This window comes from Hirundo rustica, chromosome 10 (assembly GCF_015227805.2).
Source record: "Hirundo rustica isolate bHirRus1 chromosome 10, bHirRus1.pri.v3, whole genome shotgun sequence".
NCBI lineage: Eukaryota > Metazoa > Chordata > Aves > Passeriformes > Hirundinidae > Hirundo > Hirundo rustica.
Window position 1 is genome coordinate 1,866,180 of NC_053459.1, and position 27,119 is coordinate 1,893,298.

At 40.8% G+C, this 27,119-nt stretch overlaps 1 protein-coding gene across 7 annotated transcripts in view; it reads left to right on the top strand.

Annotated features, from left to right (window-relative positions):
* LOC120757069 (glypican-5-like) overlaps positions 1-27,119 on the top strand; it is a 337,974-nt gene that overhangs the window by 24,985 nt on the left and 285,870 nt on the right. The window lies entirely within an intron of this gene.

The window sequence follows — 27,119 nt, forward strand, 5'->3', positions numbered from 1 at the left end:
GTGCCTGCTGGTCATGCTTTTTGATATTGTGTTGCCAAACCATCTCCAGGTGTAGGACATTAAATAAAGATGTGTTTGTTTGTTGGTGCTGAAAAATAAGCGCTCTAACTTCCTTTGGTGTGTGGAATGAGAACACAGCTCTTGCTTCATGACAAAATGCAGGAGTACCTTGCTCTAACAGGCACTATCATATCAGACTATTCAGTTCCTTTGTACAGGTGGTTATTGCAGTGTTACAGGAAAAGGCTTGGGTAGAACTGCGCTGTAGTGGTGAGTACTGCAGGCTTTTCTCTAGAAGGGCATTTAAACATAGCCTGTGAACTTTAAACTTACAAGAGTTGAGTGATTAAATCAGTCAATGAGTGATGAATCCAGCTTACTGACCTCTGTGGGCCTAATTATATGCTTAATTTTAACTCTGCTTTGCTGTGTTCAGTGCTGAGCACCCTCATGGAATGGATTCTGAAATGAAGCCAGTAGTTATTAAAATACCAAGTGCTGAGGCCTGGATGGTTAAGCCTATTGTTAGAAGGCAGGTTTTATCAGCAGTGTCTTTTTTTGTCTGGTTTCTCCCATTTGAGTGAAAATACTATAAATAAAAGATATGACTGACAGTTAATAAGAGACAGCATATTATCTAAAATTGACAGTAAGTGATGGTGGAAGTCTGAAAGAGATATGAAGGGGCAAGAGAAAAAGAAAAATCTGCTTTTGTTTTTTATATCTTGCCTTTTTTTACCCATGAGTGAGAAATGGCATTTTGGTTTATTTTCCAATTAATTTTTCAAAATGTTTTATATCCCCTTTCATTAAAAAAATTGGCTCGGAGGGCACTTCAGAGGAGCAGCGTGGTGAAAGGGTGGCTGTTGGCATTGTTAAATGCTGGTTATTCATTCAAGCAATCTTTCAGTATTATGACTGAATAAAGGTAAGGTCAGAATAGATTAACCTCCCAGCCCCTTCAGGTCAAGCCAGAAGTTTTATTGTCCATTGCTGATGAAGGCTTTTGATGGAATGAAAGCGGTAGTTAGACATTTCACACAGTTTAAATTTACAAGCATTTTCTGGAAGTGGGTAAATAGGTTGTTTGTTGTAACTTGCTGTGGCTGGCCTTCTGTCTGCATTAGGTGGGAACATTTGAAAAATGTAACTTTGCTGGCTTGCACTGGGAGCTGCTTTTGTTGTGTGGTTTAGTCCCAGGTGTCAGTGAAAAGCCTCTCTCTTTATCTTGTGCTGGATAAACATTCTGTTGCTAAGAGTGGTGCTGTGTGAGACCTTTACTGAGAGAGAAGATCTTTGCGTTGAATTGACTCGGTCCTTTTTGTCTATTTTCACTTGTTGCTGTTTTGAATGATAAAGTGAGTGTGCCAACAGCAACATTTTACAGTCTGAGGAAAGGAAACCCCGATTTTAGAGGCTTTCAGATGCTTTTTAGAGTTCATGTTTCTTGCAGCATGAGAACTGGCTCAGACTTACTGAAAAATAGCACTTTATCCATTTGTATGGAGTGGTGTTTACTTGTACAATTATCATGCACAATTTACTTTTATACATACACATTTTTAGTACTGTTAGTTTAGTCAAAGCAAAGCAGTAGTTAGCCTTCCTGCCTGCTTCTGAGGAAAGGAAATCCTGGCTGCTTTTTGTGCACTTTAAACAGACAATACTGTTAATATCACACCAATATTGATGAAATATTTTTCAGGATTCCTGCGGTTTAAGAAATGGATTTTCAGTATTTCATCTCTGAGAACATAGTGGTGGGAGTTGAATTTCATTGGGAAAGAGACAACTTTTTTGGAAGGGGAGACATCCAAAGAGAATGTTGCTTTTTTTTTTTTTGGAGTTACATCTCCTTATATTCTTTCAAAGAAGTCAGAAGGCAGTTCTGGGTACATTAAACTGCCATAAGCATTAATAATAAAGAGCTTTGTCGTGTGTTCTTCACTGCCTTGGCACTGCAGCTGGCTGTGGGTATTTTGGATTTGAAGAGATACTGGTTTGGGCTTTCTTCTTGAAAGTGGAAACGTTATTTGAGTAGCTTCGCCCACAGCTGAAACAAGACAATTTTCACAGGTGCTGGATTTAGTTGTGCAAAATAATTAGCCTGTAAGACCTGATTAAATATATCACAGCTGTGGGCAGGCTTGTGTTTGGGCTAGTGCCCAATCCATATGTATGGAGAGCTTTAACACGGAGGTTCAGTCCCATTATTTTTCTCCGAAGGTTTTCATTATTAGCAAGGGTTTTTTGCTCAAACACTTTACTAAATCAAGCTCCTGCATGGATGTGTTTTGCTTGAATGCCTGTCTTGTGTGCTGATAGCACTGATAGCACTGAGTAGGAAGAGCCCCACTGGCACCAATTGCAGGCTGAAAGATGCAGAAACAGAACAGGAGGAAAGGCCAGGGGCAGGAATGGAAGGGCCAACCGACTGCTTGGGAGGCACAGCGTCAGAATCAGCTCCTACAAAGTCATACAGTGACACAGAATCTGGGGTCTGGCATGCTGAATGCACGCAGGGCCCTGTGGGAGGGTTTCATGGAAAGCTGATGCATTCACTTTCTCTTCATGTTCTGGTCCGTGGTGTAGCCTCAAGGTCATAAGCAGGGTTTTAGTCCCTCGGCAGATGTGTGACTGCTCCAAATGGAATCACGGGCAAGGAGGAGTAAGTGCATGAGATGAATAAGTGATCCAGGCTGTAATAGGAGCAGTGTAAAGGAGGAGAATGTGCCTGTTGTGGTGATCCTCCCTGTCAGCCTCTGGCTCTTCACAGCTGGCTTTGTTTTGGACGCATTTTGGAGCAGGTCACTTTGTCCCATCCAAAGATGTGCCTGCCTGTCTTTGCTCCTGTGGCTGCAGCCTGAAATGCCCAGCAGGACTATTTAACTGATGATGAAACAGGACGCTTTCATTTTGTATCTCACTTTCCCCTGTCCTAACCCGGAGATTCTTTTTTGAACTTACTGTTTTCTTAGTTGCAGTGTTTCTTTTAGGCTTGCATGTAAACAAATGTATTGTTTGAGATGGATGTCTTTGTGGTAATGATACATGTTCTTTGGCAGAGTCATCCATCCCTGCCCCAGTTTCCTCATGCAGTCCCTGCACTCCTTGGGGACGCTTCCAAGTATGGCAACTGCTTCACTGTTAATGGATTAGGAGCGGCGTGGGTGTGCAGGCTGAAAGTTACTGTCAGAGGAGGTATCAATAGTCTGTCAGGAAAGCTTTGTTCTGGTCAGACAGCAGAGAGAACCTGGCCTCCCTTTTCTGTGTCCTTTATGGAGTGCTAACAGGTGCCACATGAGGACCCACAGACAGCTTGGCTCTGCTCCTGTCATCGTATGCTGAGGCTAATTTGAGGTAATGAGAATCCAAACACTGATAATTTATTTGTTCTGCCAGTGGTCTCTGCAGAGAGGCAGAACAAGATACTTTTAAACCTACATCACTTTTCAGGCACCAAATTAGCAGTTATCAGAGATGTGGTGAAAAATTTTGAGCTCAACAGTTTAAAAAAATTACTGTTCTCTGTGCCTGTTTTTACAGTAGGCAATGGGAATTGTTCACTTAGCCTCTGAAGAGAAAGCTTCCATGAACAAAGCTTGTGGGCCATGAAGCACTAATTTGCCTTCCTTTTATGAAATAACGTTCATTTGACCTTGAGAGGCGAGTGCTGGGACCAGTTCAAGTCAAGTCAAGGAGGGAAGATGAGCTTTGGAGCTCTGTTCTCACTCCTAACCCATGGGGTTTGGCAGAGCTGTGCTCACCTTCTGCTTTCTATGGAATGGGAAGATGTTGCTTGGGAAAGCGCCTTGCTGCAGTTTCTGATAGCTGCAGTTGCCCTGACATTGCAGTGCATGCACATTGGTTTGCCCTGCTGCCATCTGATCTGAGCAGGCAACTTGGGAAGGACTTGAATGATGGAAAGGGAAGCTTTTTGTAGCAGGCACAGAGTCCAGGACTTCTGGTTGTCAGTAAAATGCCTGAAGGTTAGTGCCTAGTTTATCCATGAAGTCCTTAAGCACAAAGGTTTTCCTCTGAAAGCCTCTGTGGGGATGACTGGATGTTTTCAGGGGGTCTTGGGATGGATAACACCAGTGGGCCCATTAATCAACTGATCCAAACTCTCCCAGAAAGCAATAATACCCTGCACTTGCACTCAGGGCTATGTGGAGTCAAAAACATTTTCCATTTTCATTTGGCTCTGTTACAGTGTTGCTGATACTTATTTTTACTGAATTTAGGAATATCAGCTTGAAATAGGGGTGTCTGGTTAATGGTGTTGAAGTGCAATGACATTTACAAAACAAAGACTTGGCTGTAGAAGTGCACTCTGGTTTGAAGTAAATTACTGCATGAAGTGTAGCCACAATGCCGGAGATGGATGCAGTCCAAAATCAATGAGCTATTTAAAAAAAAAAAAAAAGCCAACCATCACCAGCAGAAACCTGCCAAAGCTCACCACCAGTGCTTCTGGTTCCTGTTATTTACTGCTGGATTATAGAAATGCAGAAGTGTTGTCCAGAGAGGTTTTTGTAGTCCTTTACTGCTTGGTCATTTACTCAGACAAATTGTTAGCCACCCCTTTCCACTCATTTTGTACTCTGCTGACCTTTGAGCTGAAAGTTGGCCAGGATGCAGAATTTGGTTTTGGCTCTAGATAAAAATTATTTCCTACAGAGAGAGAGGCTCCACTGAAGGGTTTCTGTCCCCCTCCTGTTCAGAGCACCAGTGGATCCGTGTTCTCCAGCAGGAGTGAGAGCTTGTGGCTGCAGTCCAAGGCTGCACTGTCCCTTCTCAGCCCTGAGCTGCCTGCTGGTGGAGCGCTGCTGGCTGGCTTTGGGGCTGTAGGTGCAGAAGCCTGGATTCATCCCAGTGACAAAACCAGCCTTGCTGAAATGTAAACACAGCACTTCACTGGACACTCTTTGTCTACAGACTCCAAGCACCTGTGGAAAGTACCTCAGTGTGGGTGAATTGGTGCTGCAGATAAAGGGAGGAACAGGGAAGGGAAGACGTGTTTCCTGCAGTGCCACATCATATACTGTAGGATCCCTCTAAAAAATATGATTTCTAGCATTTCTAGAGACCTTGGAGGGGAAGGAATTTTGTCTGATTGTAGTCTCCTGAGGTGTGTGTTGCAGGAGTGTGAGATGCTCCTTTTGTCCTTGATCTTGGCATGGTTGGGCTACTTTGCCCTAAATGAGGGCATGGGCAGTAAATGAACAGGGAAATCTATGAGAAATACGAACATGCTTCCCTCTTACCCTGGAGACTGATAAATGCCAGAGCTTGCCAAGTCTAGGCCAAGATGTACCAAGTATGCAATGGTGTAATTATCCATTGTTGGGCTCACTGTCCCTCAGTTCCCTTCTCCCCAGGTTATCTTTTGGTTGCCACAACAGAATTGGTGATGTTGACTTTGTGCTGATGCTGTTTAATTGTGCTTCAGTCCTCCTGCTTTAAACCCACTGCCTACTTCTTCCATTGTGTGCATTGATACTGAAATTTTACCATTGCAAATATTTTATTGCTATAATTTATCTTCTGTATGCCATATATAACTTTAGAGCCCAGGGCTTTGCTATGTCTTTGCATGTGGGGTGATGGAAGGGGGTGTTAAATTAATACATTCCTGTAATTGTCCTTCTCTCAGCAAAACAAAAAGTTTGTGATGTGCTGTTCCCTAATGCTCTCACCTTTTATCTTCTGAATGTGCAAAATGAAAAGAAAATCTTGGTGGTGGGCCAGGGACTGTGAGTAAATATTAACCATTACATTGTGAATGGAGATTATTGAACTCGCTGCGCAGCTTATGTGTTCTGTTTCTAGACTTTCTGAGTGGTGTGAGGTGGTGTGGGGTTTTTTTGTGTTTTGTTTGTTTGTTTGTTTTTTGTTTTTGTTTTGTTTTGTTTTTTTCCTGAAGGACTACCTGTGATGTTTTGAAATAATACCTTTTCAGAAGTTGTGTGTACATTTTTGTCAGGTTTCTAGATTCAGATTGAAACTTTCATGCTCTGCATTACTGAAAGAATTAATAAGTTTCTTATTTGGTGCCTTGTATTGTTCCCTTTTTCATAGAAATCGAAATCACTATCCATGATTAGTTTAAGAAATTTACTTTATTTCTGTGTACAAGTTGAAAATTAAATGGGGAAAATCCCCATAATAAACTCTTACCTTTAAAACTTTCCTGTAGTGCCTATTAAACATAAAATGAGCTTGTGCAGAAGTTAATTCCAGCCTCTCATGTCCTCTAAGACTGTGTGCCTTTAGGTTCTTCCCATACTATTTCATTGTCCATAGGGTACATTACAAAAAGCAAATATCTGATGGTTTTTCATGGTTTTCACAGTTTTTTTCAAGGGTTTTTAAATAGTACTGAAAAGATAATTTCCCTAATCAAACTACTGATCCCAGTCTGTTTCCTAAATAGTACTTCCCTTCCTGCATCTAAAATACACCTTTCATCCTGTATTTTCCACTGTAACCCATGCTGCTGCTCACCTGTGATCTAAATATCAGGGACTGTCACAGGCCAGTAATTCCAGCCTTTTCTCCCAGTATAAAAATTCAGATGGGGACAGTTTTGGCTTTTCATGTGATCCCTTCCATGTTAGAGATGTGTGAGCTGTAAAGATTCTCTGTGCCTTTACTACCAGGATTTATCCACCTGTGATGCTGCTGTTTTATCAGCACCTCTGACTGCTCTAGAGTGTAAATAACTGTTGATCTTGGTGATTTCTGTGTTTTTCTGATTGCATTAATGTATCACTTGGTTGCTACTTGTCATTTGGGCAGCTTGTCATTAAGAAGAAATTACAAGTCTGGGAAAGAACACAGGAAAAATCAGAGGAATAATGGAGAAAATAAGAAAATTCTGATAACTTTATGCTTTCAAATCAAGTGGAAAAATAAATGAAAACCTAGGAAGGATGCTTAATTCTAGCCATAAAGTGGAAATCACTGTCCTGCAACCCAAATTTAGTAATGATCATGTCCACGTAAGTCTTTACAGGGTAACTCCAGCTAGTGACTGTACTGTCAGTAGTGGATTTCTCCTGTTACACTGAAATCACCTTTTATCCCGTGGCAATCAGCAGTCACCCCTGGGAGTCCCCAGCTCCGTGAGCGGCTCTCTGTTATCAGCGCTCCTGTGTGTTGTGTGCAGGCTTGGTTTGTGAAATGGTGCAGTTCTTTCTGAGGAATGCACATGCAGACCTGTGCTTGTGGATAACTGGGGAATACTGCCAGAAGCTTATACTGGAAATCATTATATACTTATCAGTATTGAAGTTTTTGGCTGGTTACTGGGATTGCAATGCTTTGACTGCTAAGCAGAAGTGCTGTATTGTTTGGATATCTTTGTAACATTCAATTTATTAAACACAGACTTTACAGAACTTTTTGGCCTGAGGCTTTGAAAGGACAGGATGATTCCATGTGAAGTGGTGAGAGAAATAAACATTAAATGATTTAAAAGGAAACGGCAAATCATCTAGATAAGATATCATCCATCTAACCTTGATAATCATCATGTAAACTTGCTTCCTGAGCTTGTCTGGCTGTGGCTGCCATTTGATGCCTAGAATGTCAGCAATTTGGGGCAGGGACAGTCTCTTCATCATCTATTTATAAATGTTTTTCAGGCAATGTGGGTAGGGCGTCTTGGTGCTACAAGAAATGTAATGAACACACACATATATATCATGTGATGATGTATTTGTTGCTCTTCCATCCCTGTCCATATTTCACCTGTTGGTGTTTGTATTTATCTTTTTCTTCCTTTTTGTTCTCCCCGCTACCTTGTCAGGCTGTATTGACTGTATTTTCGGAGTAGAAGAACATGGTGGAACAGTAGCCTGACAAACTAATGAGATGTTAGTTGAGATAGAAACCACAAAGATGGCTGGAGAAAAAGTGTTCATTAATAAATAAATAAATTTTTTAAAAGGCCAAAAAGCCTGCAAAAGCAAAGTGAGGAAATGAATCTGAGGGCTTGGCTATCTGGTATCTCCTTTAGTGGCCTTCCTTCTGGAGTTGCACACCTAATTCACAACCATGTTGTGAAATTTCTGTCTTCTTCCTCTGGACTAGAAGGTGGGTGATTTTCTCCCTTTATTTCCCTTTTGTTCTCCCACGGTTTTTCCATCAGGAAATTTCCACCATTACTGCCCAGTCTGATTTCATCCAGTTCCTCAGCCCAGTGATTCTGCTGCTGGCTGTGGGAGTCTGTCAGGAAATGCTCTGAAATCAAACTGTTCACCGTGCAACCGAGTCTCAAGTACTTACTTGCCAAAGTCAGGCTGACATTTTGAGAAAGAACTGGGTGAAGTCCTAAGAAAGAATGTGTTCTGACAGATTTTTGAATAAGAGTGTAAGTGTATGAAGATCCTGCACAAAGGATTTATTTTTTGCTTTTATTCAGAGTGGGTTTTGGAATAAAAAGATCGCTGACTGTCAGTTTGGGGGTATTTCAATGATAATCCAGCTTTTTATTGCACATCCTTCTCTCCCAAAGATGATCAGTTGTTTAAATTTCCTTTTGTGGTTTTATTAGTCCTTTTCTTGTGAATTTGAAAAGAGGAGGAGCATTTTTTTTGGCCATTTCTGGATCCAAAATTGTAGTTTTTTGAGCAAGAGTATTGGTACTGCAATATTGTAAGTATTTGGCAGTTCAATAAAAATAGGAGTAAAACCCTTATAGATAACTTGGTGCAAAAGGACTAATTTACTGCAAATTCTTCATTTTCACCATTGCATTTTCAGAGTTAAAAAGATACTGAGACTGCAAGGTTAAGAGAGCAGAATCTCAAAGCAAGTATGTTCAGGGGAGCACGGAAATAGAAATAGATTCCAGTCTTAGTCTGTGCCGCAGTGATGGTGGCATTTCAGTTTGCAGTGTGCCAACTGTATACTTAAATAGATGAATATTGTACTCAGAAATTTTTTTTTTTTTTTTTTTTTAGGTTACGTATACACTGCCATTGGGGTTTTTTTGCCTTGGTTTAGGAGGCAAATGTAGAATGACTTAGGTTTTTTTTGGGCTTTTTAGCCAAATTAATGAATCTGTTATGCAGATGTAATCTTTCTCCTTTCAGAGTAATTTGAATGTTTGCCTTTCAGTAAGGCTGTGTAACATAACACATTACTGATCTACTCTGTTAGGTGTGTTCAGTTGTAAAAAAAGAGAATAAAATTTCACCAAGTTGTTAACAGAAGATGACTTGTTGCTGTTGTGGGGTATTTTATATATGGGCTGGGGCACATAGAGCCCAAAGTCAGTGTGACAGTCCTGGGAAGATCACAGTTCTGGAACACAGGAGGCAGGACCACAGAGGGATGGAGGGGGTGTAAAAGCAACAGGGTCATGTTCTTCAGTGTAAGAGAGCATTCTGAGTTATGTTGGGATTTTTAGATCAGATTTCAGAATTCGTGTTTGATCTTGGTTCATAATGTTCTTGGTACCCTGGAATCTCTTCCCTGGTCACCCCTCAGCTGAGAGCATTTGGGTTGGCAGGCTTGGGGGATACTTCAATTTAAAAAGAGACATGCTTGATTTTAAATGAGCTTATTAATGTGTTTACTTTCAGATAAAACATGTTCCAGAGCTTGTAGAATTGTAGCAGACCAGTGTGGGGCATCTGGCATTTTTAAGGAAATGCCAGTGTATCAGAGTAGCTGCTGTGCTCTAACCATATAGAGGTGTCTGCTCAAATCCATGATATGGGAATACATTCTCTCTAAAACTGACTCTTCCATATGATTTTTTAATGGACATGGCTCTTTACCTGTCATCAGAATATCTGTGAAATGACATGTGCAACATACCAGATTTGAAGTTCACGTGGATTCCTGATCCTGTGCCTTTTTCATGGACATCTGTTTGGACTGCATTTCTCCACTTTGGGCCATGCAGATGAGTGTAAATATTTTCGAAGCAGCTATTGGATTGTGCCTTTTGTTTGCTATTTTCCTGGGAGTTGAGGTTTCCTTAATGAAGTACTGAATCTCTTAATTGTCACCAGCCTGACAAAAAGCTCAAGATATTTCTCTACATTTAGATTTTGGGATTAGGAAGATTTGTGTGGTTATAGAGAAACTCTGCTGCATTATTTCCTATCCATTTCAGTGGGGAAAGGATTGGTGCTGCTACCTAGCAGCTTCCCATCAACCTCCCCCTGTTCTTCAGGCACGGTGTGGAGGAGCTCTTGGCTCTGGTGTGAATCTGAATGAAAGCAATGTAAGAATAGGACTTGGAAGTAAGGAATTTATGGGTTGTGACTTCCCTACATACTCTCAGATCTTTCCCTCAGTCTTGCAGGCCTATTTATAACAATTAAAGGGTGGTTTTTGTCAGATGTGAGAGGATCCAACAGCTTTGTCTTGCTGAGAATAACTTCATCTGCTCTGAATCTTTTAATTGGAAAGAGAAAGGCTCGAGATTGGCTCTCTTCATTTTCCTGTAGTGAGACTTTTGTCTTTGTACCATGCTAAAATTAGAATCTCTGCAGATGTTTACATTTGGAAAGTAAGCACTGATGCAAACCTTCATGGATTCTTAATAGAAAGAAGATATTTGACAGTTCTTATCCTTTTTGCCATGACCGTTTTGCAGTTGTGTAACTTTTTTTCTGATTTATGCTGTAAAATGCTTGTGATAACTTCCTTGAGCTTTTTTTAGATTGCTCTGGGAAACAGGTATGTCTGTAGGGGATATCATAATTTCTTTTCCCTTTTTATTATTGCCTTTGTTGGATTTTATAGCATTTACTGTAAACAGAAGGCTATGGACAGGAATAGAGGCTTTTTGTAACAATACATTGTATATCTCTGCTGCCAGGGTTTTAGAGGTGCATATGTGGAAACATTAAACTTTTGGATCTCTTTTAGCCTCTTTTGTGTTCTGAGAAGGCTTCTTCATAGTATCTGCATTTTCCATAGATGACCAGAGATTCCTGGGATGTTTGAAGCCCTGTGCCCCACTGGCACCTTGTGCAGAAGTCCCTGCTCTGGGAACCCCTCCTCATTCCTTCTCCCCATGGCCAGGCTTAGCTTAGCCCAGCTGCAGAGTCCTGCTTCACCCAGCAGTGCTCATACAACTGGGGAGGCAATAATTTTGGATGGATAAATAGCATTCTGAGAAATAACAGCTGACAAGCAGACAGAAACCAGTTATCTAAGCTACAGCGTCTTTTCTACATGCGTGTAATGACTTCCTCATGTGTTATATCCCCCTTTTCTTTTTAGTAGTTTTGAGCCAGGTGGCTGTGTGAAAGAACAGAAAATATGGCCTAATCTCTGGAATACCTTCCTTCTGTTTCTACCCATGCAGATTGCTCTAAGGAAAGGTTCTGGCATGTGGCAAAGAGCTGTTTTCTTATTTTCTTCTGTGGAATAGAAGTCAAAATCAGGGCTGTTTCTGCATCTGACTCAGCAGGAAATGATCCAGATGCCAGTCATATCGGTGTGCAGTTCACCTTAAATATGAGAAATTTGTATATTTTAGAAGCACAGAGATCTATGGGTCTCTGAAATACTCTTGCAGACTGCTAAATCTGAAGCACGTCTTTTTGCAGAGCAAATGGAGTGAAAAGAGGCTATTGGGGTTTGGCAGGACCCACCTCCTGTAGCACATTGCATCCTTCCTTCTTCACTAAACTTGGCAGAAAAGGAGCACATGGTAGTTGCAAACGTGAGGTATGAAATGCTGGAACACTGCAGACGAAATAATGGCACACAGAATGGGGTGAAGGTCTGTAGATACAAATATAGAAAAACAAATTTAAGGAATTATTTTAATTTTTTTAATGCTTTAAACTTCCCACTCCAGAAGTACTAACTTCTTCAAGTATAGTCAGCTGGAAAAAAATGGTCAGAAAATGTGAAAGCCACCAAATTTATTGCCAAAAATGTTAACATTTTTGGGGCTCTAGCAAACGAATGTGAAATTAAAGAAACAGCAGACAGCCTGCAGGAGGGTGAATCCTTTTAACCCAGACTGCTCTGCTGTTGATTTTTTGGATTAGTTATGAATATCTAGTCTTCGTTTATGTAACTAAATTCAGTACGCTTGGGAATAATGAGAGAATGTATCTGTGCACTGGGAGTAAAGAGGATTTTAGTGATTCAGAAGTGTTTCCTTGAGAAGTTCCCGCTGAAGCCACTGCTGTCCTGAAGTCACTGTAAGGATGTATGTGGCACCAAGGTGAGAGTTTTCAGGCATGCAGCTTCTGTCCCTCAGTGTGAAGCTACTGAATAGTGCTGGCAGATGTGGATATAATACCAGTGAGTGATGAAGTAGCTCTTAGCAAGATGAATATTGTTTTTTTACCTGCAAACATGGGAATGAGAAAGTCGTCTCTGATTTTAATGTATCAAGTCTTTACCAAAGAAAACATAGCACTCGCCTTGGCCGTAGTGCAAAAGGAGTTAAAAACCCTGGTAATCTTTGCCCTGATTTAATTGGGCTTGGGCCCTGGCTCCAAGGATAGAATGAAACTAAAGCTTTTCAATTATGATGCCAAAGAAAAGGGAAGGGTTCTGTTTCCCCAGTGAAGATTACTTTTTTGGGATGTGCCATGGAATATATTGTTAAGTGGCAAATGAGTGAACTGCAATGGGTACAAGCCAGCTTGAACTCATTACTGAAAAACCTCCTCCTGGCAACCTGCAAAAATGGATTCCTGAGAGAAGGATCATTCACTGAGTCCTGCTGAGGGACAGGAGAAAGTCAGGAAGTGCCAGAAGAACATGTGAGATATTAAAAATGTAAAGTACTGATATACATATGCAAAGAGAGGAGGCGTGTGCTCTTTTTATTTTATAATTTAATTTAATATAATAATTTTGTTTTATAATTTAATTTAATAATTCAATTTATGGAGATTTAGTCCTGCAGAGGAAGTAAATGTGTAAAGAACCAAAACCCACTGTAGTTAATTTTTGTTGAAAATAAAATTACTCTTATGACTTCCTAATGTTTTAGTTTACATGCTAAATATAGCAGCAAAAATACCAGAAATACTCCTTCACCACCACCCTCATTTGTGCTTTGAGACTGTTCATCACACCTACTTCACTCTTGCTGCTCCTGTATGTGGTGGCAAAATTTGGAAAATTTGGAGGAAAATTTGGAAAATATGCAGAGTAACTTCTAAAAAGGGTACGAGAGAAGGTTAGGGTTCAAACAAAATAAAGATATTTTGTTTCACTAGCTAGGCCAATATAGTGGGGAAGGAAGATGGTCTGTTTTTCCATCTGAGACCTTCAGAGTTCTGTGGCTGAAGAATTTCTGTGTCCAAAGTATCAAATCACGTAATAACAGGTGCCATCCTTCCCTGTTAACCTTTCATTTTCCAGTGTTCTCAGTCTGCTTTCCTTACAGCAAAGCTGTTACAGTTCAATACCAGGTCTGTTTTGAGGCATTTGTGGCTGCCGTGCAGTAACACAGCTGACATCCCACTCACCCAGCACACGAGCTCGGGCACACACGGAGCTTGCTTCTGCAGCAGATGGGTCTGGAGCTGGGCACATTGGTTTAAGGGAGGAAAAAAGTCATCCTATTTCAATCTGTCCTGCTGGTAGGGAGCTCCTGTGTGTGTGGGGATTCTGTGGGTCAGCCGTTCTCTTTCTTGCACACCTTGACCACGAGCATTTGATAGCATGAGCTGTCATTTCTTCTGAGTGTACAGTTAACTTCAGAGTGGAGGGGAGTTTTATTAATGAGTCAGGTTGTAGACTTCAGTTGGAGAACAGGGAGTCTCATTTCAGTGGTCTGAATCAGAATTTGTTGTAATTTTTGCATTGTAATCTAGACATTTTCTAATGGGCTATTAAGTTTGTCATCTCATTTTTTCTTAAGTATTCACCAAACTTCCTTTCTCCCTTTTTTTCCCTAAGTAGGTTCATTAGGTCAGAGCATCAAGACTAGCTTCAACAGTGATTTTACTTTTGCAGAAAGGAATACCCAAGAATTCAAGGATAAATCAGACATGTAGAAAAAGCTGTATGAAAAGAAATACGTACCTGCAGATCTACCCACTGTAGGCTTAGAAATAACATGCTGCTGAAAAGCAAAGATAAAATAAGGCTGGGATGGCACAGCTTCAAGGAAAATGCAAAGAACTAATGAAGGTTTCAAAGATTTTTAAGTTCTCTCTCTGTAGCTCCTGATTCTCCTTATGGCTACTTGCAGGTAGAATAACTTGAGTGAAGGCTTTGGAGTTACACCAGGTGTAACTGGTGTAAATTACAGCAGCATGAGACCCATGGTGATTTATCTTGTGATGGCAGAGACAAATCTTATCTGAAGATTCCTGGTTCTGTAGAGGATGAAACGTTCATTTTCCTGTCATCACTCAAGGCAATAGATCGTTCTATCTAATTTTATAATCTGTCTGAACAGAGCAGTTTTGAGGCTATAAATATTATTTAAGGATGTGCTTTCTTGTATTTCTGAAACCATCATCAAGGTCTTTTCCTCAAGCAGCTATCTTTTCTATAGGTCTGCTTTTGATCTTATTTTATGACTGATGGGCTTTATAGCAAGGTTTAGTGAGTTTTTATTTCAAGATCAATAAAACTAAAACCCTAAAAGCAAGGTGCAGGCTTCCAGCCCACCCACTGTTCCCCTCACACACTGTGACACACCTTTTGGAACTGCTGTCATAACAAGTGCCACCAAGACCATGTGCTGGGTTTGGTGGGGCAGCACAGGGCTCTGTTTAAGCAGGAATCAGAAGCTGTTCTGGCGCTGCATGTTGCTTTAAATTTTGTGTAGTGAGATTACAGGCCTGACAGGATGGAAGCACTGTCAAATGTGAATATACCAATCTGCATTGCTTAAAATAAAGCCAGCTGTGCTATCCAGTGTCTCAGAGTTCTGAGGACTTAGGGTACCCTTGGGAAAGGCTGGTAGATAAGGAGAGGATGAGGGAGGCAGTTCCCTCTGTTAGTGTGGCATCCAAGCACTTTCCCCGTGTGAGGTGCTGGGGAGCAGCCCCACACGTCTGCACACAGGCCCAGCAAGAGGCTGCTCACGTTGTCTTCTCGTGTCCATTCCTGAGAGAGGAGAATGGATGTGCTGTTGCTGCATCAGCATCACTGCCTGCTTGTCCTGACCAAAGATTACCGTGTGGTATACCCCAGATGAGTTTCTGAAGACAATTCTCTTCTCCTGGCAGTGATGTCTGCAGCCGGGAGACATGCCCTCTGGGAAGCGGGAGCGTTCAAGGTCCTGGGTTCCTGTTTCCCCTGAGGCACCTGAAGAGATGGTGAAGGTCCTTTCCAGTCAGATGGGCTGTTAATAAGGTCCCAGTGTGATGGTTGCTCTTCACAAGCAAAGGCTCACCCAGGGCAGGAGGAGCAGGCTGGGCTATGGCGGTAGAAGCGAATTCTCTCTGCAGTAAGCAACAGCTCAATCATCCTTCTCTGATCTGGAGTGTGTGAGAAGTAACCAAAAGTCTGTATTCCATCACCATCTGCATAAGCTGTTAAAAGCAGGAGGGGCGGTGTTCTTGATCTCTTCCATGACTCATCTGTGATAACTCCCTCTGGGGAATATCTTCTGTTAATGGGCCGTCAAGTCTCACTGCGTGACTGATAAAATGACATCATCCCATTGTGAAATGCTCCACCTAGGGGGAGGAACCAAGCATTCTTACCTGGCTATGAGCTGAGGTTTGGGACACCACAGCCAGCCCTTACCCACTGGATTCCCAGTGGGGACAAGGGCTACATAAGCACCTCTGGTCTTTCAGAGGGAGATCAGACCCTTCTACAGGATCACTGCTTCAACAGAGCCGCATCTGTCACTCCAGCAGGACTGCAGCCACCATTTAATGGGATTGCTACCACTACCCTGACCAACAAGGTGTCAGGTTCTGTCCTGACTCTTGTCAGTTTAAGCCAGTGTTTTCTTGCCTATATTTTAATTTTCGTATTAAATTGTAATTCTGACTTGGAAGCTCTCACTGGTTTGCTTTTAAACTAGTACACTGAGAGCGAGAAAAGCGGAGCTCAGCCCCTCACCCCCATGCCAAATCTCACAGTATCTCTACCCTTCCCAAGAGGAAACTCCCCAGGTAAGAGAGTAGCAGCCAGCTGCACTCCTCCCCCTTCTGGGTGGCTACATCTTTTGTCTCTTGTAAGCGTGCTCATTATTGTCTCAGCAACAAATGGGAGAAAATTCCTTAAGAGAAAGAAACAAAAGGAAAAATCTTGACCCCCAGCACATTCCTTCCTCAGAGGCAGCTGCATGATTGCAAACAAGTCCTGCCTGTTGACTCCTAATTGTACAGGCTCCTTTTCTTTAGTGAATCTCTGGTTTTATTTTATGCAGCAGAGCAGCCACCTTACGGCCAGCTTTGCTCTAACACATTGAGCTGTCATGTTTTGTTTTCCTGTTTCATTCTGTGCTGTCGAGGCACATGCCATGAGTGGGGAGTGGGCTTGGTTGGCCACCACTTGCCTGTGGTGTCTCTCCTCACAGCCACGTTTGGCTTTCAGTCTCCTGAGAGCATTTCCATGCTTTTTTTTTGTGTGAACCTTCAGGGGTGTCAGTGCAGCTGGAGTCATCCTGGGCTGGGCTCAGCCAGGGCGGAACATGGCACTCAGTGTCTGCAGCGCATCAGCCTAAGATGCTTGGGGTCTTCCAGCCTAGGAGGGCCGTGCTGCACAGTCCAGTTTGTCTGAGAAAGAATCTGAACACGCAATATATTGTTCTTCTGTCAAATAAGTTTCTTGATGCCTCAGGACAACTCCTCATCTTCCTTCTGTAGCCATTCGTTGTGGCTCACTGGATGCACAAGTCAGGGTCAGCCCTGGATTCACGTGCTTTAAAGACAGAAAGACACGTGGTTAGGTTCTTTATTGGCTTGGGACCGAAGAACTCAGCATTCTGGAGATCAAGCATTTTGATTTTGTACAAGTTTTATTGGGCTGCCAGGATATGAGTTTCAACAGCCTGAGGGCACTTGAGTGAAGTAACTCAAGTCTGTTTACACGCTAACCTTTGAATTTCTCAGATTCACATGCATGATAATTTGTTTGAATAAAAAATTGGATATAAAAATGGAATGAAGCCTTTATGATGACCTTTAGAGTAATTTGGACACATTCTCATCTTGGCTTGCTATTTAAAACTGATGCAGTTATTGATCCATGATGTGGGAAATGAAGCTTTATCTGACACTGGTTTAATATTTGTGTTGAGTTGTAAGTGAGAAAAGGCTTTTTCTTACTGGTATTTGGATGCTGTTTCTGCTTGGTTGTTTTTGTTTCCAGTGTAGTTTACAAGCATAGAGAGCTGTGGGTGTGTTCATCCTTTTATTTTCAAATTTGGACTTAGTTTAAATTCTGTCTTTGGTTTTATCTCTGGTTGTGCTTGTTGCAGGAGGGAGGAGGATCTTGATATTTTAGTTATTAAACAGTTTTACTCTTAATTTTTTAAAAAAGTAATTAATCTTTAAAATATGTATATTGCATAAAACAAATTTCTAAATATTTTTCATCCCTATTTGTTTTGAGAACTATTCAATGTGGTTGGGTTAAATTATATTAATTAAAGCATGGATTTATATGTGATGTTTTAGAAGTGGCAGTTACAGAGAAGTAGCATGAAAATCCTTTACAGTGGAAAACCATGTGATAACTTCAGCTGTATGATTTTTTTGTTGTTTAGAGTCTTTTAACTCGGAACACGACCCAGAATTTGTTTCAAAATTATTCTGAGTTAGGACAGTGGTCAGTCAACATAAAATTACAGATCAAACCATTCCCTGAAAAATTAAAAAAAAAAAGAGTCACTTATATTCTGCTTAAAATCTGTTTTGAAATGTAGGTAATAATTCTGACACCAGCAAATCTGAACCCATATAATCTGTTGACCAAAAAGCGTGCCTTGTCATTTCATTTAGTTTACACCAGGAGGTTTCCACATGCAAAATCTTTATTTTAAGGTCTGAGCAATGACCTTGTGTGATTTGTTAAATAGCTGGAAAAACACACTGTGATAAGGCACATTAACATTGTGTAATGTGGACACCGTTGCTTATAAATCGAGGAACAGAATTCATCAAAACTCTGTGTGCATATCTTTGGCCGGTGCTAGGGAGAATTTAAAAAAAGAAAAAGCCCTCCTCCTGTGGTGTAGTGGTTTTTGGTTTTGTTTCTTTTTTTTAATGGAAAATGAAATCTTTTTCAATCAGCATTCTTGAAGTGTGGCATTCCTTTCTAAAAGAATCCATTCAGCACATCAGAGGGGCTCTGGGAGTTCCCTGCTGTCCCTCTGTGGGATTAGAGTGTTTCTATTTACAATTCATCAACTTGATTCAAATCAGAGCCAGGCTGAATCTTAACTCTGTGAATGTTCTTCAGCATCTCTGACTAAAAGGATCTGTTTTACCCTGGAACAGAACCCGTGTGCTTTGCAGTTACACCTGCAGTCAAAAGGCTCCTGTTGATAATGTTAGAATTCCAGAAAAATAGAGCTAAAAATCCCACCTAGATCAGCATTAGCAGCACTTGGCTTTCATTGTGTTTTCAGATCAAAATGCAGCTGTTGGGACATCAAAAGTCATGAGCCTGGTGCCTTGTTAGTAAGAAAACCCAGCCCAAAACATCAACATACACGCACATGTCCATGTCTCAAACTAACCTTAGACAGCTTCTCATTGTAGGCAGCAGAATCTCCTGGTGAAAAATAATATCTACTAACTACTTTCCCAGTCATATTATTTATTAAATCCATATTGAACATGTTTGCCAGCAGAATAAAATTATTTTGGCTGTACGGCATAACAATGAGCTATTCCAAAAATATTTCAAAGAAAAAGGTGAAAAAAAGCTACTTTTAATAAAAGAAGCCAGATGCTGACTTCATGTATTGTGGGTAAAGAAACCCCATGTGAATTCCATGCTCCTCGTTGATTCCCCTTAGTGAAATTATATCTAGTGTTTTGATCCAGTGCAGTTTTTAATGCACTAACATCTCTTGGCTCGAGAGGCTCTTTATTCTTTCCAGACCAATAAATCTGTGACTGATGCACTAGGTTGGTTTTAGTGTTTTTGGCAGTACGGTAACTCGTGTTGCCTATTGATGATTTTTTTGGGTTTTTTAGTACCCTCTGACATATTCTCTTCATTCAGTACATCTTCTAATAAAAGAAAGTGATGTCTTTTTTTGTTGTTTTCATAAATTTTGAGGTGTATTTTCAAATAAAACTATTTTAACTGTTTAGGTGCCAGTGAAAAAGAAAACATAAGCAATAAGTATTATAGTACTATTAAGTTCTGGAGCTTTAAATACAGGTATGAAAATGTGTGTTGGGGCCATGATTTAAATCTGTCAGCAGAGACTTTGTACTGTTCCTGTAGGGTGTGATTCTGCACACACACAGACTCTGGAAGGCAGAATTAGAAGCACACAGGTAAGACCTCAGAACAGGATTTAGTGCCATGTCTGTTCCTATTGGTGTCTACTCCAGTCCCAATTTTCAGTTAAAATGTGTTCTCTGAAGTTATTGGATGGCAATAGGCAGGGTTGGGTTTCACACTTTTTTCCTATGGAATGTCTTGAAATAAAGGTGGCAAGGTCATCTGGGGAATGCTCAGAAAGAAATCTGCTCAGAAATGCTCAGGGGAATCTTTTTAGAGCTTGACCTCTCCCAGGTTTTCCACATGCCGTGTCAGTGATGTGCATCTTTTGTGTAGGTTCCATGGTAGTGAAAAACTGAGCTTTCCAGCAGTAGAGGAGTTTTTGGCTGTGTGTTTTCAATTGTGCATGCAGAGGATAGAGTGTTGGGAGTGCATTTAGAATCACATGGAATACCCCAGATTTACTTCATCTGCCAGTGGCTGCTCACAGCATTATGGGATAGTGGCTTTTGCGACAGAGGAAGGATTGCAGGACACTTTGAGTCTGCTGGGAAAGAGGAGAAAATCCTGGGTCTCCCTAGTGAAGTTTTGGAGGAAATAGGTGAAATTATGTTTCTGAAGGTGAACAGTCAGTGGTAGGTGAGATCTTTTAGAAGAGGAAAAGGTTGCTGAGCAGAGAAGGGCTGGGAATTGAGGGCATTGCAGTTTGTAGAAGAGGGAAGGATTTTTCTATTGCAGATGTAGAGGATTATGGAGAGGAAAAAGAAAGGCTAGAAAGATTCAGAAATGTGTGTGTTATGATGTCCCTGAAGAGGAAATCAGCAGTAATCCTATTCTCCTCCTTCAGAAACTTCTTATTCAAGAGTCAGAGCTTCCTGGTGAGGAGATTTTGCTAGAAAGTTGCTGACTTCTGAAGCTTGGAATTTTGATAGGAGCCTGAAAGATTTAGGCTCTTCTCTTTTAATAGGAGCAACCTAAGTAGTAGCCTGGTGAGTACTCCACCTTGATTTCAAGTGACATAATTTAATTTCATCTTCAAAAGGTATTTCTGTGCATATGGGGGAGAGACTATTGTCAGGAGCTTGTTTGGGACAAGCAGTGCAGTGCAGCCTAGAGGTACCAGACAAACTAATCCATCAAGGCTAAGATACCCTAAACCAAACCAGGGCTTTCTAAATGAATCTTTGTTATAAGAAAATTTTTGCTTGACTTTGATTTGCATACTGATAATATCATAAAATCTGGACCGCAGTGTTGGTTTTTGTGGATCTTGCTTTTTCGCCTTCCTTTTAAGAGGGTTAGCAGTTTCTATACAGAAAAAGGAAATCAAGTGCTCCTATTGATGTGATCACAGGACTCTAAAAGGAAGGGCCATCTGTACTGGAAAAAGGGGATTTTCTAAATTCTTTTGTGTAGAATTTATATTGTGGCAGTAAATGCTGCAAGCTGTCAGTAGGGCCTAATGCATGTGAGATTCAAGGATTATTCTGTATATCTTGCAGAGCATGATTTATCATGGGCAATACTGTTTTTAAAAAGAGAGTTCATTTTTAAGTATAATTTTTCTCCTTTCTGTAAAACTCAGATGTGTGCAGTGGATCTAAATGGACCAGCATTCCCCTGCAGCATGAGCATTTTCCCTGCTCCCAGCCTCCCATATTTCTGTTTTAATAGCCTATAGAAATTGAACTGTTCTCCATGTTACACATCATTTACTTTATGCAGTGAATCACTCAAAGCAGCGAAACTGAAAAGTAATGAGCCATTCACATGATTTTTACTGAAATTAAGACTTCAATCCTGTGCTGTAAGTTTCTTGTGATAGCCAGTTGAGTGCCTTTCTCATCAGAACAATAATCTTAAGAACGGAGTGTCCAGAGAAGGGAAGGGAGCTGGGGAAGAGTCTGGGGCACCAGGAGCAGCTGAGGGAGCTCAGCCTGAAGAAGAAGAGGCTTGAGGGGACCTTCTTGCTCTCCACAACTCCCTGAGAGGAGGCAAGTGATCATGGGGATCAGTCTCTTCTCCCAAGTAACTAGGGACAAGAAGAAATGGCCTCAAGTTGTGCCAGAGGAGGCTTAGATTGGATATTAGGAAACATTTGTTCATTGCCAAGCACTGGAACAGGCTGCCCAAGGCAGTGTAGTCCCCACCTGTGGAGGGTTTTAGAAGCCATAGATGTGGCACTTGGGGACATGGGTCAGTGGTGGAGTTGGCAGTGCTGGGTTAGTGGTTGGGTTTGATGGTCTTAAAGGTCATTTCCAAGCTAAACAATTGCATGATTGTAGGGTGTTCCAAGCTCCAGGTACACCTGCAGATGCTAAAGCAGTGCATTACCCTTCTTCCCAGCAGGATAATGTGGCTGGCTTGCAGAACAGGAGAGAGTTCCCTCAGCAGCCTTTTTTGATAAACTTTGAAAGTTTTGGAAGCTGGACTTTTAGTCTTACATAATTACGGATTGGCAAATATATTTAAAGAATTTCATGGAGACTCTGATGAAAATAACTTCTGGTTCTTGCCTCTTCACATGATAGCAGGGTCAGGGCAGAAGCATCTGTCACTAGAGATTGCCAGCTGTTGGATGGGTGCATTTGGAAAGTTGTTGAGAATCATGGCCTGTGACCAAGTTCCGTAGAGTCCTGCTCAAGTACAGAGATTTTACAAAAAAAGATGTATGCTGTGTGGTAATTCTCGTAGCACTTAAAGGATAAATAGGTTGTTTTTTTTTTTTTAATAAATATAAACTGTAGGAATAGGGTAAAAACCTAGCCTGTCATTTCTTCTAAGTGCAGCTAACAAGTAATCTGTAAGTTCCCATATGAAGCCATTTTGAGAATGAGAGATTCCTTTAACACAGCAGTCTATTCTGAGAGTGAAAAATAAGTGCACCTGTAATAACAAGGGATTTGTCACATGAGAATCAGTAAAGAAAATAAGTAAACAATCTGAGAATAGATAGATTTGATGGACAAGTAAAATGTCTTTTACTGACCAATAGAATAATTAACAAGAAAGCTGTTAAGCAATTAAAAGTTGCCCTGGAGGTTTGTAAAACCCATATAAAAGACAGCATGTGGCCATAATAAATAGCCTTCTGAACTTTTATGGTGTCACTCTCTGTGTCATGACTGTCCCAACAATAATATAGGTATATATAAAGGAAAAGATAAAAATGGCTTTAGATTGATACAGAAGCTGACCTCACCACTAATGGAGTTCATGTATTTTCTGCCTAGTTCACTCATACAGAGTCTGCTCTTCCTGCCTTGGAGTGTGGGCTTGCATATCAATCAGAAATTTCCAGGGGATAAATCCTAAAGTGGGAGGTTGGCTTAGTAATTTTGCAGTTGGAACTCTTTATTGCTCCACAGAGCTGGAATTGAGAGAGCATTCACGTTAACTGCAGGCGTCAGGGCTTGCAGCTACACTGACAAAAGGGCTGGAAGTTCACATTTTCACTTGTTCATAGGGTTGAGTTTCAAGTAATTTGTCCCCACAAGACATACCCTGGTTGAGAGAAGTGCCAGTGTTCTGTAACTTCAGACAGGGGCGTGTATATTGGTATGAGAGCAGTTCTGAGTATACTGAGTGTCAGATACTGCTTTATTTTCAGACTAGTGTCAAGGAGTTACGAGTTATATGAATAATTAGTGTTTTCTTTCAGCTTTTTGCAGAAGACTGACTTTTTAATTGCTTAGTGTTTTCTGTTCAGTTATTCCAAATTCATATTCCAGTGGATAATGAAAGTAAAACAACCTTCTTTTCCTTTTGGAAGAGATTATTTGACTGCATTTGGGTGCTAGAGATGTGTCCCAGTGACCAGAAATCTGCTGCTTTGTGCATTCTGACCCCTGTGGCTGTAACTCGGAGTCCTTCCTGCAGAAGTTATAGTAATACACCTGTAGTTGAATTAAAGGCAAACTTCCATCAAGTGGTTTAAGTCCTGGAATAAGAAGGGCTTTTTCCTGCAGCATTTGTAGGCTTTATTTGTTATTTGTCCCCATGGGTAGGCCTTCCAAACCCCAGTTTTGTATTCGTGGAATTGTAATGAGTGTTTTTTGTTCACAATGTAATTGTGTTCTGACATCAACTACAGCCCAGTCATAGGAAGATGTGTAAATGTTCCCTGAAATCCCCAAAAATGTGCAGTGGAAATAGTTAATCTCTTTCTTTGTGAAAATGAGGAGACCCTCAACACACAGAAATGTGGGGAAGGAGTATTTTTCTAGTCATAAAGAGGATGGATCATTAAATTATGTTTATTTCTTAAACATGGTCCTCTGGAATAAGTGAGCTATGAGCCTTGCTATGTGTTCAAACAAATGCAAACAAATGCATTACTAATCTTAGTTAATTCAGTGGCACGTACTTAATATTTGAATGTTTGCAGCATTTGAGCCTTTTGATAGCTACCAGGATCTTTCACATCACTAGGGAAGCCTGACCTTGTTGTAGCTCTTCAGAAGGTTTAAATTGGAGTATCTGATATAATATGTTCCCACACTTGACATTTACTATTAAAATGGCCATTTAATGTTGTTGATGCTTGTGACCAAAGAGAAAGCTTTTCTGTTGGAATATATTTGGGAGAAAGATAGCTTTTGTGTTACTAAATTGGAGTCAGATTTCATATATCACTCACCTGAGGAACTCATGGTGAGTGATACATGAAATACGAGTGGGTTTTGATAAATTTGTCAAAGCAATTTCTTTAATGTCCTATATAAACAGAAACAAATGTGTAAAAGCCAAATCTTAAATGTTTACTATAGCCTTCCAATTTTGGTAAAGTAGCTTTAATTTATTGGATAAAGTGCAGGCCTTGGAGAATTCTGAGTGCAGCTGACATAGTGATACAGTGCTGTAAAAGACAACAGGAGCTGGGTACCTGGCATTGCCTTTTCAGGAAACATGAGCACCACCTGGAGTGGGAAGCACTGGCATGGAAGAGGTACAGTAAGTACCTCTGTGTGCTGTAATGAAAAAATCCCCAGGGTGATCTTGGGCTTGCTGGATATGTGTAATTAATGAAGAGTTCCAGGTTGTTTTTCAGGGCTTATTTAAGGTCTCATATGCGGAAAGTAAAGATGCGAAATGTTGTATTTTCTCCTGTTACGGTAACTTAGATCTTGTGTGGGATTATGCAGGCACTTCATGTAGATCTGTTGACCTCTGCTGAGCTCCTTGTAAAGAATGGCAACCAATTTCTTTAGAATCAGGGCTGTTTCTGCAAAGGTAATGCAAAGAATGAAATGGTATGAGAGTTAAAGAAATTAAAGTGAGATATGCATGTAATGGCCAGCAGCCAGTCCTTTTATAGTCTGAGTGACACCGAGTGAGCTCTTGGAAATAAGCTGCTGATGGCTGAACCCTTTTTTACTTCTAAGAAGTCTTGGTGTCTTTTGATACTGTTCAGTTATTAGAGGAATTGTTCATACAGCATCAGACTTCATGATCTTCACGTATTCACATATATTCCAGCTTTGTGATATAAATTCTCTGTGTTGCAAATTTAAGAGCCCTGGATCTGTGTTGTTTAGCAGAATGGATTGCAAACCCCCCTGGCTAGTTCAGGTTAAGATAAGGTTGAGGGTGAGAAATTTGGTCTTGGTCTTTATTAGAAATGAGACTGTAATGCATTTTAAATAAATGCATACCTGTGCTTACGTTGTTGCGGCGATACAAATGCAGACCTACGTCTCAGAAAGCCAAATTCATTCTGTCTCCTTGTGGAGGTGATGCAGTGCTTGATTCATTCTGGTGAAGTATTGGTGTTGAAATGACTTTGCACATTTCTCCTTCTGGCTGTTTAGCCATGGGGCACGGGAGGATCTGTGTACAGAGGATGTGCTTGTCAGCTGAGCAGGCAGGAGTTTCATGGGCTTAGCATGAGACACCTGTCACTGGTGCCTTTGAAAATGTTAGGCTGAGGTCTTTTGGTTTTCCTGTACAAACACAGACCAGACAAACAGCAATTGAGGAGGGAGGAAAGAATATAATAAAGAAAGGGGACAGCTGTACTTTAGCATCAGTGTTGAGAGACAGGGACTGATCCATGGGAATCTTCAACTGGAGGCTGCCTGCAGCCATGCCGTGATTCACCAGCAGTTTGTGCTCTGTCCCTCTGCCCTGCTGGTCATTTTCACACAGTCTCCTGTCATCTGAAGTGGTGGCAGCAAGACCCTGCTCCCTCCTTAAAATAACTGACTTAAAGTTCGAGAGGAGTATTTTCATGGGAAGTCATTGAGGAGCTGGGCAAGCACAAAGACATTATCAATGGGACTAAAGAATTGCTTCAGGCAGAAGCTATGGTGGGTGCTTTCTTTAAGAAAAAGATGCAAGAAAAAGGAAACTATCTTAGTCAAAATCACATTTGCTAAATACTGGAGAGGTTAGTGACAGGTATGAATTATGATTAAAGTAGATACTATTGAAATCAATTACAGTTTTTGTAATACAGAAATAGCTTCAGAGGGAGCTTATCTATAGAAAGCCTTGTATTTAATCTGTAGTCATTATCTGAAGACCTGTGGTTTATGTGGAGTAATGCACCCAGGTAAAGTATCTAAACAATCTGATGTGGTGTAAGTTTTTACTTGTTTTGAATTGTGTGCAGAAATTTGGTATTAAAAAAAATGCATTCCCCAAACATCTGTCATGTATGTAGAGATGGCATGGGCTGAAAGCAGTGGCAGAAGCTTCCCAGGCTCCTGAAAGACCAGAATGTGCTTAATTCAAAGAGTACTTCCCTCAGGTCCCAAGAGGTCATTTGCATTCTCAAAATTAAATGCAAGCTTATATTTATAGAATAAATTGAAATACAAACATATATAATTTGACAAGCTAAAGCAAAAATGAAGATAAATCAGTCTGTCCCAGTACAGTGAACTCAGGGCTCTTTTTCTTCTAAATGATTCACTGCAAATTTTTCATGTAGCTTACTTGAGGGAGACTCAAGTACTAACAGTAGCTCCATAGGAGATGGTTGTATACATATGGGTTTGATAAATGGGCATGAATTAACAAACATTCATTCCAGAGTATCTGTTCTTCATAATACTTATCCGTGAGACTGAGACCATAATGTGACTGAAGTTCAAGCATTCAAGGGATTCCCAGAAAAACAAACACGGCTTCCTCTTCCAAATATTCTCATCACAGCATTGTTTTCCAACTCTCTGTTGTGTTCCAACACAGCAGATGTTTAACAAAAGGTCTGAAAGTGTTATTCTTCTCTAGTGATACTGTGCAAGCAGCAAGGTCCATTTGCAAGATCTTGTCTTAAGCCATTTAATTGGCTACAAATCCATGTGTGAATGTGTCTGATAGCCAGGATTTTTGATGAAAATTCAGCCTTTCAGAAAGACCTTTGTAGAGTCTTGATTGAATCAAGTCAATTGCTTTTCTAGCATCTAGTTCAGTTTCATTTGACCTCCATGAGTTTTTCTAAGAGGGTTCGGGCTCATAAAATCTTCATGTGTCTAATAAAATACAAGCCAGGAGCCTCATTAATATTATTGCCATGACCACAAGGCAGATTCTCAGGCAAAGCTCACATCCAACAGCCCCTGCTTGCTTTGGAGCCAGCACTCTTTCCTGAAATGCTCAATATGATCATGAAAGGCAGGACACACCAAGAAAGCTGGTAGGATCTGCAGTCTGTGGTCTTGAGGAATTTCCTAAAACAATACAGTGGGTATGAAAATTTATCTTAGATGTCAAAACTTCTCTTAAAAATGCATTTT